The sequence below is a fragment of the Ceratotherium simum genome, chromosome 11 (assembly GCF_057802395.1).
Source record: "Ceratotherium simum simum isolate JZ-2026a chromosome 11, ASM5780239v1, whole genome shotgun sequence".
In the NCBI taxonomy this organism is placed as follows: domain Eukaryota; kingdom Metazoa; phylum Chordata; class Mammalia; order Perissodactyla; family Rhinocerotidae; genus Ceratotherium; species Ceratotherium simum.
The window spans coordinates 36,421,967-36,436,160 of NC_141910.1; the positions used below are offsets into that span (position 1 = coordinate 36,421,967).

General features: G+C 38.6%; 1 protein-coding gene across 4 annotated transcripts in view; it reads right to left on the minus strand.

Moving 5' to 3' along the window:
- The window catches only part of SOCS5 (suppressor of cytokine signaling 5), a 60,966-nt gene extending 47,206 nt beyond the window's left edge, over positions 1–13,760 (minus strand). For 3 of the 4 annotated variants that reach the window (XM_004436681.3, XM_087436815.1, XM_087436814.1), the window contains exon 1: positions 13,367–13,560. The gene's annotated coding sequence lies outside the window, so the exon portion shown is untranslated. Of the gene's footprint in view, positions 1–13,366; positions 13,561–13,703 lie in introns of those variants that run through there. The other variant, XM_004436682.3, reaches the window with a different exon arrangement.
- Between the last annotated feature and the right edge of the window lie 434 nt (positions 13,761–14,194).

Sequence of the window (14,194 nt, forward strand, 5' to 3'; positions counted from 1 at the left end):
ATCCAGAATTGTCCTCCTGCCATACACAAGTAGAAAATCAGACAAAATATGAAACAATTGTTTTCAGACACTGGATAACAGGCAGTGTAGAAACATGACCCCTAAAAGAAGGGAAACAAATGAGGTGGGCCCAAAGACTGCTCCAGCCTTCTGTCTGGAACTACAACACAGGGAAGGGGAGCCCAAATAGAGCCAATAGTCTCACTGAGTTGAGGTGACAAAGAGCTTAGAATCTATGGAGTCTGAGACAGCCAGACTTTGCAGGGCATATTACCACAAAGGAGAAACTAAACAGAAATGCTCCAACAATCTGCAAAAGGGGTTTCCTTGCGTTTCTGGCTAAATACAATCTGCATATGTGTGGTGCGCAAATCTATGAGGCTAAACACAGAAAAACTTCCAAGAAAATAACAAATACTAGGGAGCTCTAGGCCAAACAGCTTACAGAGTTCACACAGGGCCAGGATCATTCTGTTTCCACCAGCCAGGGTGAATAAACCTTGATGCATATGTGGCAATTAAGGGAGACACAAGAAGGGGCACACCTCAGTAATGGGCTCAAACTAGCCCTAAGCTGAAAGCTACTCTAGAACTGCCCAAAGCCAAAACCAAAAACACCCTGAAAACAAAACTCAAAAAGATCAAGCTCATCTACAAATAAACTAACTGCTTGCTGAACAAAACTTAATACTCAAGAAAGAAAAAAAAATCAAGACACTCAACATCATAACTCCATCAAAAATTACCAGACATAAGAAAAAATAAGAAATTGTAACCTATAATCAGGATCCAGAAGTGGCAGGGATAAAGAGAATTTTAATATGAGATCCTTATTAAAACAGCTATTAGAAAAGAGTTCAAAGGCTTAAAAGAAAACATGAACATAATAAAGAAAAAAAAGAAAAATCTCAACAGAGAAGTGGAAATTATTTAACAAAAAAACACCAATGTTAATTCTAGAACTGAGAAAAAGAATATCTGATACAAAAAATTAACTGGATGGGCATAATAGCATATTAGACAAAGAAGACAAAAAAAAAATCAGTGTACTTGAAGACAGGGCAACAGAAATTTTTCAAACTGAAGCAAAAAGAAAAAGAGAGTGCAAGAAAAATGGACAAGGCTTCAGTGACCTGTGAGTTAACATTAAGTGGTTGAACGAACATATGCAGGATTGGAGTCTGAAGAGACAAGAAATACTTGGGAATTTAAAAATTTGAAGATAGCTAAAAACTTTATAAATATGATGAAAACAATACACCTACAGATCCAAGAAGCTCAATAAACCCCAACGATAAATACAAACAAAACCACACCAAGGGGCATCATAATAAAGTTGCTGAAAACCAGTGATAGAAAATCTTAAAAGCAGCCAAAGGGAAAAAGCACATTACATACAGAGAAACAAATATAAGAATCACCACAGAGTTCTTGTCCAACGAAACTACGCAAATAAGAAGATAGTGGAATATCACTTTTAACGTGCTGGAAGGGGAAAAATCCCCCGAAAACCTAGAATTCTATATCCACTAATAATAACTTTCAAAACTAAAGGCAAAATAAGAGAGAGAGAGAATGTTGCACTATAAGAAATGTAAAAAGAAGTTTTTCAAGCAAAAGGAATATGATACAAGACACAAACTTGGATCAACACAAAGAAACGAAGATCTAAAAAAATGGTTAAATGAAGGTAAATATTAAAGACATTTTTCTCATTTTTAATTGCTCTAAAAGGGAACTGCCTGACAAAAAGCAAAAAGAACAGCAATGGAGTTAAAGCACACATAAAATCAAGATGTATGACAAAAAAGGACAAAAGATGGAAGAAATTGGGAGTATACCATTATGTAAGATTCTTACATTACACATGAAGTGGTATAATATTACTTGAGGGCAGACTGTTATTAATTGATTAATAAATTATAAGGACTGCCACTAAAAAAAAAAATCTTAAGAGAAATGTTATAAACCAATAGAAGAAATAAAATGCAATCATAAAAAATAACCCATCCAAAAGCAGATAGAAAATCAAGGAAAAAAGAATAGTAAACAAACAGTAAGACAGTACATTTTAATCCAATCATATCCATAATTATATTAAGTGTAAATGGTCTAAACCAGTGGTTGGCAAACTTTTTCTATAAAGAGCCAGAAAATATTTCAGGCTTTGAGGACCATATGGTTTCTGTCCCAACTACTTAACCTTGCCACTGTAGCACAAAAGCAGTCATAGCCAATATGTAAATGAATGGGCATGACTGTGTCCCAATAAAACTTTATTTACATAAACAGGTGGCAGGTCAAGTTTGGTCTGCCAGCCAATTTGCCAACCCACAGTTTAAACACACCAAAATAAAAGAGATATTGTCAGATCGGATAAAAAAAAGCAAGACCCAATTACATGCTGTCTACAAGAAACCCACTTTAAATATAATGATAAAAATAGGTTAAAAGTAAAAGGATGGAAAAAGATACAACATGCAAATATTAATCAAAAGAAATTTCAGTATCAGACACAGAGACTTCAGAACAAGGAAAATTACCAGGGATAAAAAGGGACATTTCATGATGACAGAGGGGTCAATTCATCAGCAAAACTTAACAATCCTAAATGTGCATACACCTAAGGGTGCTGTAACAGTGCTTGGAACATGAAACAAAATCTCATAGAAATGAAAGGAGAAATAGACAAATCCAAAATGGTAGATAAAAACTTTCAACTCTCCTCTCTCAGTAACTGACAGAATAGACAGAAAATTAGTAAAAATATAAGATATACAAAGACCAACCTAATCTAAAAGACATTTACAGAATACTCCACCCAACAACAAGAGCATATACATTCTCCTCGAGTATACACTGAACATTCACCATATGTTGGGCCATAAAACAATAAAAAAGCTTAAATGAATTGAAATTATTAAGAGTGTGGTCTCTGACCACAATGGTATTAACTGAAAACACAGTAACAAAACACTTGGAAAATCCCAAATATTCGGAAATTACTTGGCAACACTATTTGAATCAACCCATGGGTCAAAGTAAAAGTTACAAGAGAAATTAGGAAATATTCTGAATGGAATGATAATGAAAATTTATAGCTTTAAATGCCGATAATTAAAAAAAAAAAAAACTTTAAAATTAATGATCTGAGCTTTCACCTTTTAAAAGCTAGAAAAAGTAGAGCAAATTAAACCTGAAGTAAGGAGGAAGGAATTAAAGAAAGATAAGAGCTCCAATCATGAAATAGAAAACAGATAAACCACAGAGAAAATCAACAAAACTAGAAGTTGATTATTTGAAAGGACTAATATGACTGATAAGATCAACAACCCCTAGCTAGACTAATCAAGGAGGGAAAGGACAAAATGTATCCAATATCTGGAATGAAAAAGGGAATATCAGTACAGATCTGACCAACATTAAAAGGAAATATTGTTTCACAAAATGTATCATTAATATTCAAGCCAACAAATTTGACAAGTTAGATGAAATGCACAAATTCCTCGAAAGACACAAATTATCAAAACAGGCATGAAAAGAAACAGAAATCTGAATAGTCTTATATCTATTTTTTTAAAAAGTGGATCCTTAATTAAGCACCTTTCCATAAAAAATCTCCAGATGGCTTCACTGATGAATTTTATAAACATTTAAGGAACAACATCAATTGCACCCAAACTCTTCCATTAAAGAAAGGAAGAGGGAACATTGCTGGGAAGAGTGTAAAATGGTAAATCCACCTTGGAAATTGTTCTGTCAGTTTCTCATAATGTTAAATATACATCTATCCTATAACCCAGCAATTCCACTTCTGGGCATTCACCTATCAGTGAAGAATACCAGCGTCACAAAAAGCCTTCTAGAAGAATATTCATGCAGCTTCAGTCATAAGAGTGAAAACTAGAAACAATCCTTTCCACAATAATAATTGATAAACAAACTACAGTATATCCATAAAATGGAATACTAGTCAGCAACTAAAAGGAACTAACTATTGTTACATGTAACATGGATGAATCCAATTTTAAACAAGAGCTTTGTATAATTTTTCTGCTCAGGAAAGTTTGAGAACCACGGTTACAAAAGTACATAAACAATAAGAAACAAAAAGAGAAAATATAAGGGATTTAGGTAGTATATAAATAAACCAGTGCTAGATACATCATAAACTATACATAATAGTTGTCATCTTCCATAAGTGCTTAATTGCTATTTAAATCATGTTATAATACTCCTCTGTTCATGTTCAATTTTCTACTTATGTGCTGCAAGGAGTTCCAATTCCAAATTTTAGTTTTCAATCACCTAACTACCCTAATTTCTCATTAATCCCAACTCAAACTGTGCATTTTAGATGAGGAATCCTGTTCACCAGTTCCTTAGCTTTTTCTTCCTTAATGTTCTACTTCCTTGGTACTGTTTTCCCCACCTCTTAATAGCGTTATTCTTACTTTTCACTGCGCAGCCTTGTCTTTCTACCTCCTTTAAAACTGAACCAAAAACTCATCTTTTCCACTAAGTGCTAAAACACCTCAGATTCTTTCCAAATTCCCTCAGCACTTGAAGATCTTGCTCCTAATAGATGTATTTATTTTACTGAATTTGGACATCTCTTCTTAATGACTCACCAACTCCATCCTCTGGCTTAGAGAGTAGAACTTCTGGGAGAGAACTGAAAAGATTACAGTCCTCTTCAAGGTTCTTTCTCTTGTGCTGTTTTTACTTTTCCCTCTTGGAGTGCATTCTATTTGCGAGAGCCTTAAGCTCTACACGGCTGGAGGGATAGAGGAGAAAGAGCGGCAAAGAGATGGTTGATGAAGGCTGCTCTGGACTAGATTTTAAAAAAGGTGAAAAAAGCCTTCAGGCTTCAGGATCTGTTCAGACTACCTCACCAGCCCAAAGAAGCAAACAGGATTTCAAAAGGAGACTTCAGGTGAGGACTAGGGAAGTGCATTTGTCTACAAATTCCCTGTGTTGTACTGGATGGCCGGACAAGATGCAGTACACAGTTTCAAGGACACTAAAATATTTCTGGCTTTCTTGCAGCAAATATTTCTATATATTCTTTGTAAGGCTAGGTGGTAGGGGTTTCATTGGAGGCAGGCAAAAGGTAAATATTAAAAAATGTCTACATTCTTGAACTAAGTGCCAATATTGGCAGTTACTTTTTGTTCTGCATGCATTATTATATAGGAATTATGATCATTAGTCATCTAATTTCACAACTTTCAACTATAAACTTTTTGCCTTCCAAATATAAATCTGACCATGCTCCTAAGCTACACCCAATATTTCCAACGATATCTTGATCACGTTATTACTTACGTAAAAAGCATAACTACCCATCTGAAAGCAGACTCAGTATTCCCCCTCTCAAACTTGCACGTTATTCTACTGCCAAGTCAGGAATCTTAGACATCCCCAACTTCTATCACCTCCAAATATTAACCAAGTCTGGAGGACTTGAAACTCCTAAATATCTCTGCAATCTGTGCTCTTGTTTCTATCTCCACTACAAATTCCTTAAAATTCAGATCACCAAAATCTCTTTCCTGAACTAGGGCAGAGCCTTAAATGGCATCCTTGACATCCAGAGGCCAGGGACAATGCCTCACTCACCCTACCATATGTATGCTTGGTAAATAAATGTCTCTAATCTCTGCTCCTCCAGACTGTTTAGAAAACTATAGTTTTCCAAAACACCAAATTATTTGTGTGACTTCCTCACCTATAAAACAAAATAAAAATCCAAACTCTTAGTATGGCATACGAGACTATTCACAATTTGTTCCCCTTCTACCTTCATTCTAGTCTGATTTCCTAATTTTCTTTTGCACTCATTTTGACAGATCAAACTTCACCCTTCTCCTTAAACACACTATGCCCTTTCATTTTTAATAATCTAGACTAAATAGTAACTCAGTCCAGCGTATTTTATTTTTTTGAGTACCCTTATACTATTTAAAGCCATTAGCTAAACCTGTACAGAAGTAATGAGTGAAGAAACAATCAGACAATACAGCCAACTCTCAATTAGCTTATTTTCACAGCCTTATTAACATGGTCAGTACAGACTAAATGAAAAAGTGAATACAAGGTTTCATCCACCTGCTGAGCTTCTTCCTTACAGTAAATTAATGTTAAAAGCCTTCAATTACAGACTTATTACTCTCCTTGTGATCAACAGGCACAAAGAGAACTATAATTCAATTTTCTTCACATCTATCCTTTCCTTTCTTTCATCTTTAACACCTCCCTTCCCCACTTCTGCTGTTTCTCCTCTTGTACTTTTCTCCTCCTGCTACGTAAGTTTTCACAGCATCCTCTTTGTCCATCCTTCACGAGAACATCAGTATTCCTCCATCTCTCTTATCGGTGGAGCGCTTAAAACTTGACAAAGCACTTTCACATATACTTACTCAGTTGGTTCTTACAACCTCATTTTTTGGGATTCCAAAATCAACAAACATAAAATGTGTGTGTGTGTGGGTGTACATATAACACTTTCTTGAATTTTAACTCACATCTGAGGAAATCTGCAGTTCAAAAAAGTTCCAAGATTCATCTAACATACTGCTTATTCCCTCTGCCTAGAACTCCACAACCCCTCTTTACCTGCTCATCTCTTAAGACACAGCTCAAGCCTTCCCCTCCTCCCAGAGCAAGAATGTTATGCCTGTTTCAATGCTATCCTAATGTTGCCATACTGCTATTTTATACCACTAGAAGAATCCAGGTCTCTGGACTTCTATTCTGGTGTCTTTTCTACCAAACAATATTTTCCTTATTAACTAATGTTAGCTTTATTAATGCCCATTAATGATCCAGCATTTTATAAAGTTAACAGGAGAAACATTTTATGAGTGGCCAGCACTGCTTTACCAATCTCGAGGGTTAAACTATACACCAAAACATCCCTAGCTTTCCTTAAAAATCAGGAATTTAAGGAATGTCTCTAAATCCTTTCAAAATATCTAGATACTATCTCTTGTGGTAATGACATCCAAAGCTGCCACAGCAAAGGCATAGAACAGCATTTCATAAACCCTAAATTAACCTACTACAAGTTATAAGAGATGCCTCCCAATATTCTGGGAACCATTTAGGATTAACAATCAAAAGACCAGAGTCCTAACTCCACCACATACTGGCTGACTTGGGAAAGTCACTTAACCTCCCTGAGTCAAATTTTCTCTCTGATAAAACTGGATAATGCCACCTACCTTTCAGAATTGTTAAGAGAATTAAATGAAAGAATGACTGCAAATCACTTAGCCTGGAACATAATAGTCAAAAAATGGTAACCCCTTTTATAATTATTTTTATGTACAACATCATTTTTGTTTTCAGAACCATGCCCAACAACCCTCAACACGTTCTTGGACTTGTGGCCCAGCAGCAACTACGATAAATGCCTTCAAGGAAGTTATCTCCATGACTTCTGCATCCCCTTCCTGGGTCACAACTCAGGTTCCAGAAATATGATTTGGAATATCTCTTCCTAAATGCATTATCTTGTTCTCTGCCACATGAAAACTCATCAAAGGATGTTCCTGTAGCTTCTTCTTATTGGCTTGGCTTTTAACTACCTGGAACAGCACACAGAGTCAGCTGCAAATCTGGCAACTTCCAGTGCCAGTGTGTCTTTTAAATCATTTACATAAATGTTAAATAAAATTGGTCCCAGCACTGATCACCTGAAGTGTAATGAGGTTGGATTGCTGTCTCACGTTAATAACCAAAGTCAAAAACTAAATAAATATTAGATAAATCAGCTCCCCTTTGGCTACATGCTTATTTTAACCCTTAAGAAAGTACTTGGACTTCTCCCAACAGATTATATTTACTGTTCAGCAAATTTATCCTTTAGCTTTAGAATATACTTCAGCATATTCCTGATACAAAGACATGCCAATCTGTAGAATCCAGGATCTAAACTAGGGCTAAAGTCCAACAAAATCCTCGTTTTCCTCAAGATTTTTCTCCAACCAACCTCCAATTATTATCTTAATTCCCCTTCCTCTGACTACCCATCATATATGCAGGCTTGAAGTTCAGCTCCCAAATCATTTCCATTCCAACATTCTATCTTTCATGTTCCATTTTAAGTATATATATTATTTAAATAAACTTCTATCCTTTTCACTTGCTTGAAATACAGCATATCAATACTTAATTACCACCTCTAACTGAAGAATTTCACTCAAAATTGAAAGACTGGATATTATTCCTGTTATAGTAGTCTTCAAACAAAATGAGGAAGTCACAATTTGAAGACAATCCCAGAGCAGATAAGCTCATTTCAAAAATAATTTTTTCAAAATTATCTTCATCATTGCTTCCTCTTATTACCTTTGATAAAAGATTACTGTACGACATCTCATCAAAGTAAAGGTAAATTGAATTTTGGTGTTAAACAGCATATAAGTAAAATGCTTATGGACTATTACAGAACCCGTGGAAATATATTCTCGCTATACTGTATTTGGCAATAGTGTCATTATAGTCTCTCTCAAGTCATTCCTTAGAATTTTTCACCCACATGGAGGGTAAAGGCAGGCAACTAATTCTCAAACTACTCAGATGTAAATTTATCCAACATTAACATGAATCAACAGTCTAGCCAATTACCCTTCAAGATTACTTCTGCTTTAACCAGATTCAAATGCCCTTTTCCCTCCTTAAAAGTAGGATAGTGAGGGGCTGGCCTGGTGGTTAAGTTCAGCGTGCTCCACTTCGGCTGCCCAGGGTTCACCGGTTGGGATCCTGGGCACGGACCTACACCACTCATCAAGCCATCCTGTGGCGGTGACTCACATACAAAATTGAGGAAGATGGGCACAGATGTTAGCTCAGGGCCAATCTTCCTCAAGCAAAAAGAGGAGGATTGGCAACAGATGTTAGCTCAGGGCCAATCTTCCTCACCAAAAAAAAAAAAAAAAAAAGGATAATGGGCTAACTCAATACTAAGGTGGGCAAAGCAAATGATTCATATTTTCCCTCTGTCCTTCTCTAACATCTACATTGAAGTTAAGAAAGTAGTTTGCATGGTCTACATCTACTCATTCCATGTATCCATGAATTTTAAACATGAATAACAGGCAATTCACAATGCCATAACTATTTTTAAATATATAAAGAAAACTCCAACTTAATGAAAAATTGAGCAATGGTTGGTTATATTTTATTATAACATGGTATTTCTGATGTCTTTTGAAATCATATTTAACTAAATATTCTATTCACATCATTAGATTATGTAATAGACTGAAGAAAAGATCTACTTGTCTAAGTTCTGCAAAATCCCTAAAAGCATGTCATGAGTCCAAAAATGTCCAATTAACTATAATAATTTCATAATCTTTATTATAGTAGTTAATCAAAAGAAGATCAGGAGTTGGTCACTCTCAAACATTAAAATTCTATATCAGTGAAAGAAAAATATGACCCTGGAAACTTGGTGGCTCCAAGTAACTCTCTTTGCCCTGCTAGCATTACTTCAGACTGAATGAATGACCCATGTATTTAAGAGCTGAAGTACCACCAACAGAATGCCTGCCTGAGATCTAAAACAAAATAGCAAGAATCTACTACTTGCTATAATAAAGATGATTTTGAGCTATAATTTGTTTCTGATTTTAATCTCTAATCTGTAAAACAGACTCAATTCAATGGAACTCTAAAAATAACAATTAAAAAATATTATGTGATATACATTTAAAAAAATAATTGAAATTAAAGTTTAAAAGCATAAGAAAAGTAATCTTGTATGACAGATGGTAAGAAGTTACATGTTGTTACAGGAGGTAAAGATGCTGTAGAAGGAAAGACCACAAATACGCATGAGAATCAAAGTTTAGAGCCCTACAAACAGAAGAACTGCTATAACAGCAATAAAAGAACCTGACAGGGAAAAATCAAAGACCATCCAGGAGAAGAAATCCACCACTGTCACCACAAAAAACATTTGCTAAACCACATTTTCATGACACTAATTAGACCTGAGTTACAGCAAATTGAAAAGAACAAAATGTTACAAAATTGGAGTTACACAAATTTTATCACTAAAATCTAACAGTTAAATGAATGAAGTCATCAAAATATTCAAGGTTCAATGATTTTTCTCCTGGTTCCACTGGCAGGAAGGAGTCGCAATTCATAACAGACCTTAGAAATTCCTGGTTTCCTCATCTAAGCTTACCCAGTAGGCCTCCAGAGTTCACTGTATTTTCAATAGAATACTTGCAAATCAATAATTAACATTTTGGTTCTAGAATAACGAAACTCCAACAAAGCTGTCCCAATGACATTCAGAAAAACGGAAACATTCACTCTCATCTGATATGTACACCTAATTAAAAGTCCAAGGTGAGCAGAGGAAGGAGGAAAAAAAAAGGAGGGCTTCATTTGCACTAAATGCTTCTTAAGGCAGATTATTATTTGATCATGTATTTATCTAGGAATTTTTTGTAGCCTCAAAGTAACTTCATTAACAGTAAGGAAACAAATGCACATACAAGTGCCTGTATATACCTAATGAACCATAAAGAATAACGTCTAATATTTGTTGTACCCTTACTATGCGCTAAGGAAGCACTTTTAATCCTCACGAATACCCTAGGAGGTAAGTACTTTTATTACCCTCACTTTACAGATGAGGAAACCTAGGTACACAATGGTTAAATCACTTGCTAGAGATCATAATGTTATTAAACGGCTGAGATACAAATCCAGTCTTTCTCTATTACAACTATGATAGAAATTATGTTTTCATAATTATCATGTAATCTTACTACTGCTCTTTTCAAAGGTACTCAAATCCATTTTAACATAACAAAACCCCAGAGTTACTGAAAATAATAATTTTCATATAATTTACTTTGAAAATATAAGAGCCTTTTGATTTCTTAAAATCTTTTAAGCAATTAATTTTTAGCATAAAAATTATAGAACACTAGCCTACTCTAAGAAGGTCATCTAATATTTTAATCTAGATGACAGTTTGTCTCTTTCCAACAAGAGGGAAATATCAGCACTTCCACTAACAATGCAGCATATTGTTCTAAACTTCAATAAAACCTCATACAGTTTTACATCATTTCATGTATGAAAGTAGTCGACTCAAACTTCCCCATCCTTAGAAGGGAACAACATAACAAATAATCCAAAAACCATTTATATTTGTCACTAGAATGCTTTAGAAATAAACAATGTGAATGTGACAAAGTAGAAAAATCCTAGACTAGAGTCAAGAGACCTGCCTACCAATCCTGGCTTGGTTACTAACTAGCAATTCAGTCCCTTCCACTACTCTGGGCCTTGGTTTCCTGATCTGCAAAATAATCATCTCCATGGTCTACTCTTCCAGTTCTAAAAGAAATGTGACTCATACACATACATCTTTTTTCCAAGCTTCCCATTCTCATTCTGTTTAATTATTACCATTACTTTGCATGCATTAAGCATTATTTTTGTTTAGTTCTACAAAAGGAGAAAACAGCCCATTCTAAACAAAGGAGATAGGAGAAAGCCTTCTTGACCAATGGTTTGCCATAGATGAGTCTCAAGGTGAATAATGTAGAAGCTATTATAATGTTAAAAGGTGTTAGGTTTCAACATTTTAGGCTACTGTTTTGTGTGCCAGTATATTCTCCCTAAGGACCAACTGTAAAATTCAAGGACAATAGGAAGGAAAAAAATGTAATTATCCATTAGTTATTCAAGAACTCGGAAGACATCAACCGAAAATTTTAACACCTTTTTGCAGAAATGTTTTCTCTGACTGATGAATTACATTAAAGGGCAAAATATGATCTATAAAATTCTCTCAAATATATTTAAGCACTCCCTAAAAAAAAGTTTTCATTTTGTAAATTGTGAGGAATTAGTAACATAACATATATATGATTAAGAAAATATTAAAACGATTAAAGATCTAGCTGTGCAATTCTTAGCTTCCTCTTCTCAGTGACATGAAGAACCTCCATGGGCTGCCAAGAGGTGGATTCTGTGGACTGCCACTGCCTAACCCTGGTATGCATTTTCAATGTTCCTAACCCATTCTCAAGAGTGTTATGCAAATACAAGATTATTAAAATTAAACTAGGCATCTGACGTTAAGATTCCCAACTGTTCCCAAAACAACCTGATTTTAGTACTGCTTTCTACAGCTGCTAGCTTACCAACATCTTCCCAATTCAACACTAGAAAAATTATCTTAAAACTTCTATAAAATTTGTGGTTCAATTTTGCAATGACCTTGTAAAGAAACAACTAAAACCTAGGGAAAGAAAGCATGGGAATTACTTATTAATCTTGCAGAATAAAAGTTAGTAGCAAACTATAATAGTATAGTCCAGTCTAAACGTTAAATTGGGAAGAAGTAAGCCACCGCTATAGATGGAGAGACCTGAAGAAAGGATCTTCAGCAGATGGAGAGGCTGCTACAAGAATTTCAAGGTGCAGTTATGAGAATTTCCAGTAAAACTAACAACTGGTAAAACACCAAACACATACATACATTTTAAAATAAAGGATAACTGACAAGGTCCAGCAGCGAGCCACCTTTTGGTTGGAATGCCAAAAGAAAATGTCAAAAATCACCTCGTGACTCCAATCCCCAAGCCCTTCAAAGTTCAGAACCAAGCCAAGATGTGTACTTCAACTGTTTCCTAGCATCCTTTAAATGCTACTCCCTCTCCAGAAAGTGACTTCGCTTCAGCTACTTGAATGCCCAAATCCCAGCACCAAAGAATCTTAGAACCCCAAGAGTTGCAGAGGGGTCTTCCAGCGCCCGCCTTCGAATCCCTTTCCACCTTGAGTTAAACCCCTGAGGCGCTCCAGTCACTTCTCCCATCCAAGCTCCCCGGTTCCCTCTCTCATCTCCAAGTGGACCTCTTCTCGTCGACCTTGAGGACCCCCGGATTGGAGCCTTACAGCCCCAAGCGACTCGGCCGGTGCCTCCTTCCCTGCAGCGCGCGCAACTGCCCCCCAGTCTCCAGTGGCCTCCCCCCGACCCACCACGACCCGGATCACGAACGCCCTCATCCTAGCCCGGGGCGACCCCCTTCCCCGTAGGCGCCGCACATTCCTCCACCAGAAATACAATTGCACAGAAATGCATCGAGAGCCTACTAAGCGCAGGCTCCCACTACGCGCGGCGCCGTCTGCACGGGGCTTGCGGCCCGGGCTTGCCGTCCCCCGCCCGCCGTCCTCTTCCCGGCCAGAGGGCCGGCGCTGCCTCCGCCCGGGGTGTGGAGGGGCCGGCCGAAGGCGCACCGCGCTGGGCGAGGGCACCGAGGGCCGGAGAGGCAGCCGCTAACGGCAGCGCGGGGGCCGGGGAGCGGGCCACGGGGACACTCACCGGCCGGGGCGCGCGGGGCGGCCTCATCCAGGGGCACCTGCGGCCAGGCAGGACGGGCCCGGACGGCGCAGTCACCGAAAGGGCGAATCCGCCGGCCCGCCCGCCGGTCCCGTCCTGTCCCCTCTGACCGCCCGAGCGAGCGCACTCTCGCTTCCTCCGGACGGAGCCCGGGGACCCCAGCTCCGCCGGATGCCCCCGCCAGGCCCCCACCCCTTCCCCGGCCGCCTCCCCCTCTTCACCCTTTTCCCCTCCCCCCTCCCCCCAACCCCCACCGGAATGGAAAATACCTCCCGGGGCGGGGGGCGGCGGGGGCACGCCTCTCTGAAGGGCAGCCTACCGTGACCAATAGCAGGCGGGGCTCTGGAGGGGCGGGATTCCTAGCGGCCAATCCGGAGGCATGTAAGTGAAGGCCGAAGGAGGGAGGCAGGGAGGGAGAGGGGGGCGGCTCAGGAGTCAGGGAGGTCCGGCCGCTCGGCTGCGCGCTGTGCGCGGCTGCCATTTTGGAATCGGGCAGCTGCGACGGCGGCCCGGTCCGGCCTGGGGGGGCGGGAAGAGGGAGGAGCCAGTCAGGTGGGCGAGAGACGGTCACGTGGGCTGGAGGGGCGGGGCAAAGCGGGCTGCGGCCCGAGGGGAGGGGGCGGTGGCGGCGAGTCACGGGGGCTGAGAACGGTCACGTGGTCGGAGAAGGGCCTTCGGTGGGCTTAGGGGCGGAAGGTCAACCTGAGGTGGGAGAAGGGGGAAAGCTTTGTCCCTGGTTTCAACTCTGTTAGGGGAAAGAAAAAATGATGAATGGAGGGCATGAGTGCCGGGTCGGAAAATGTGAATGAG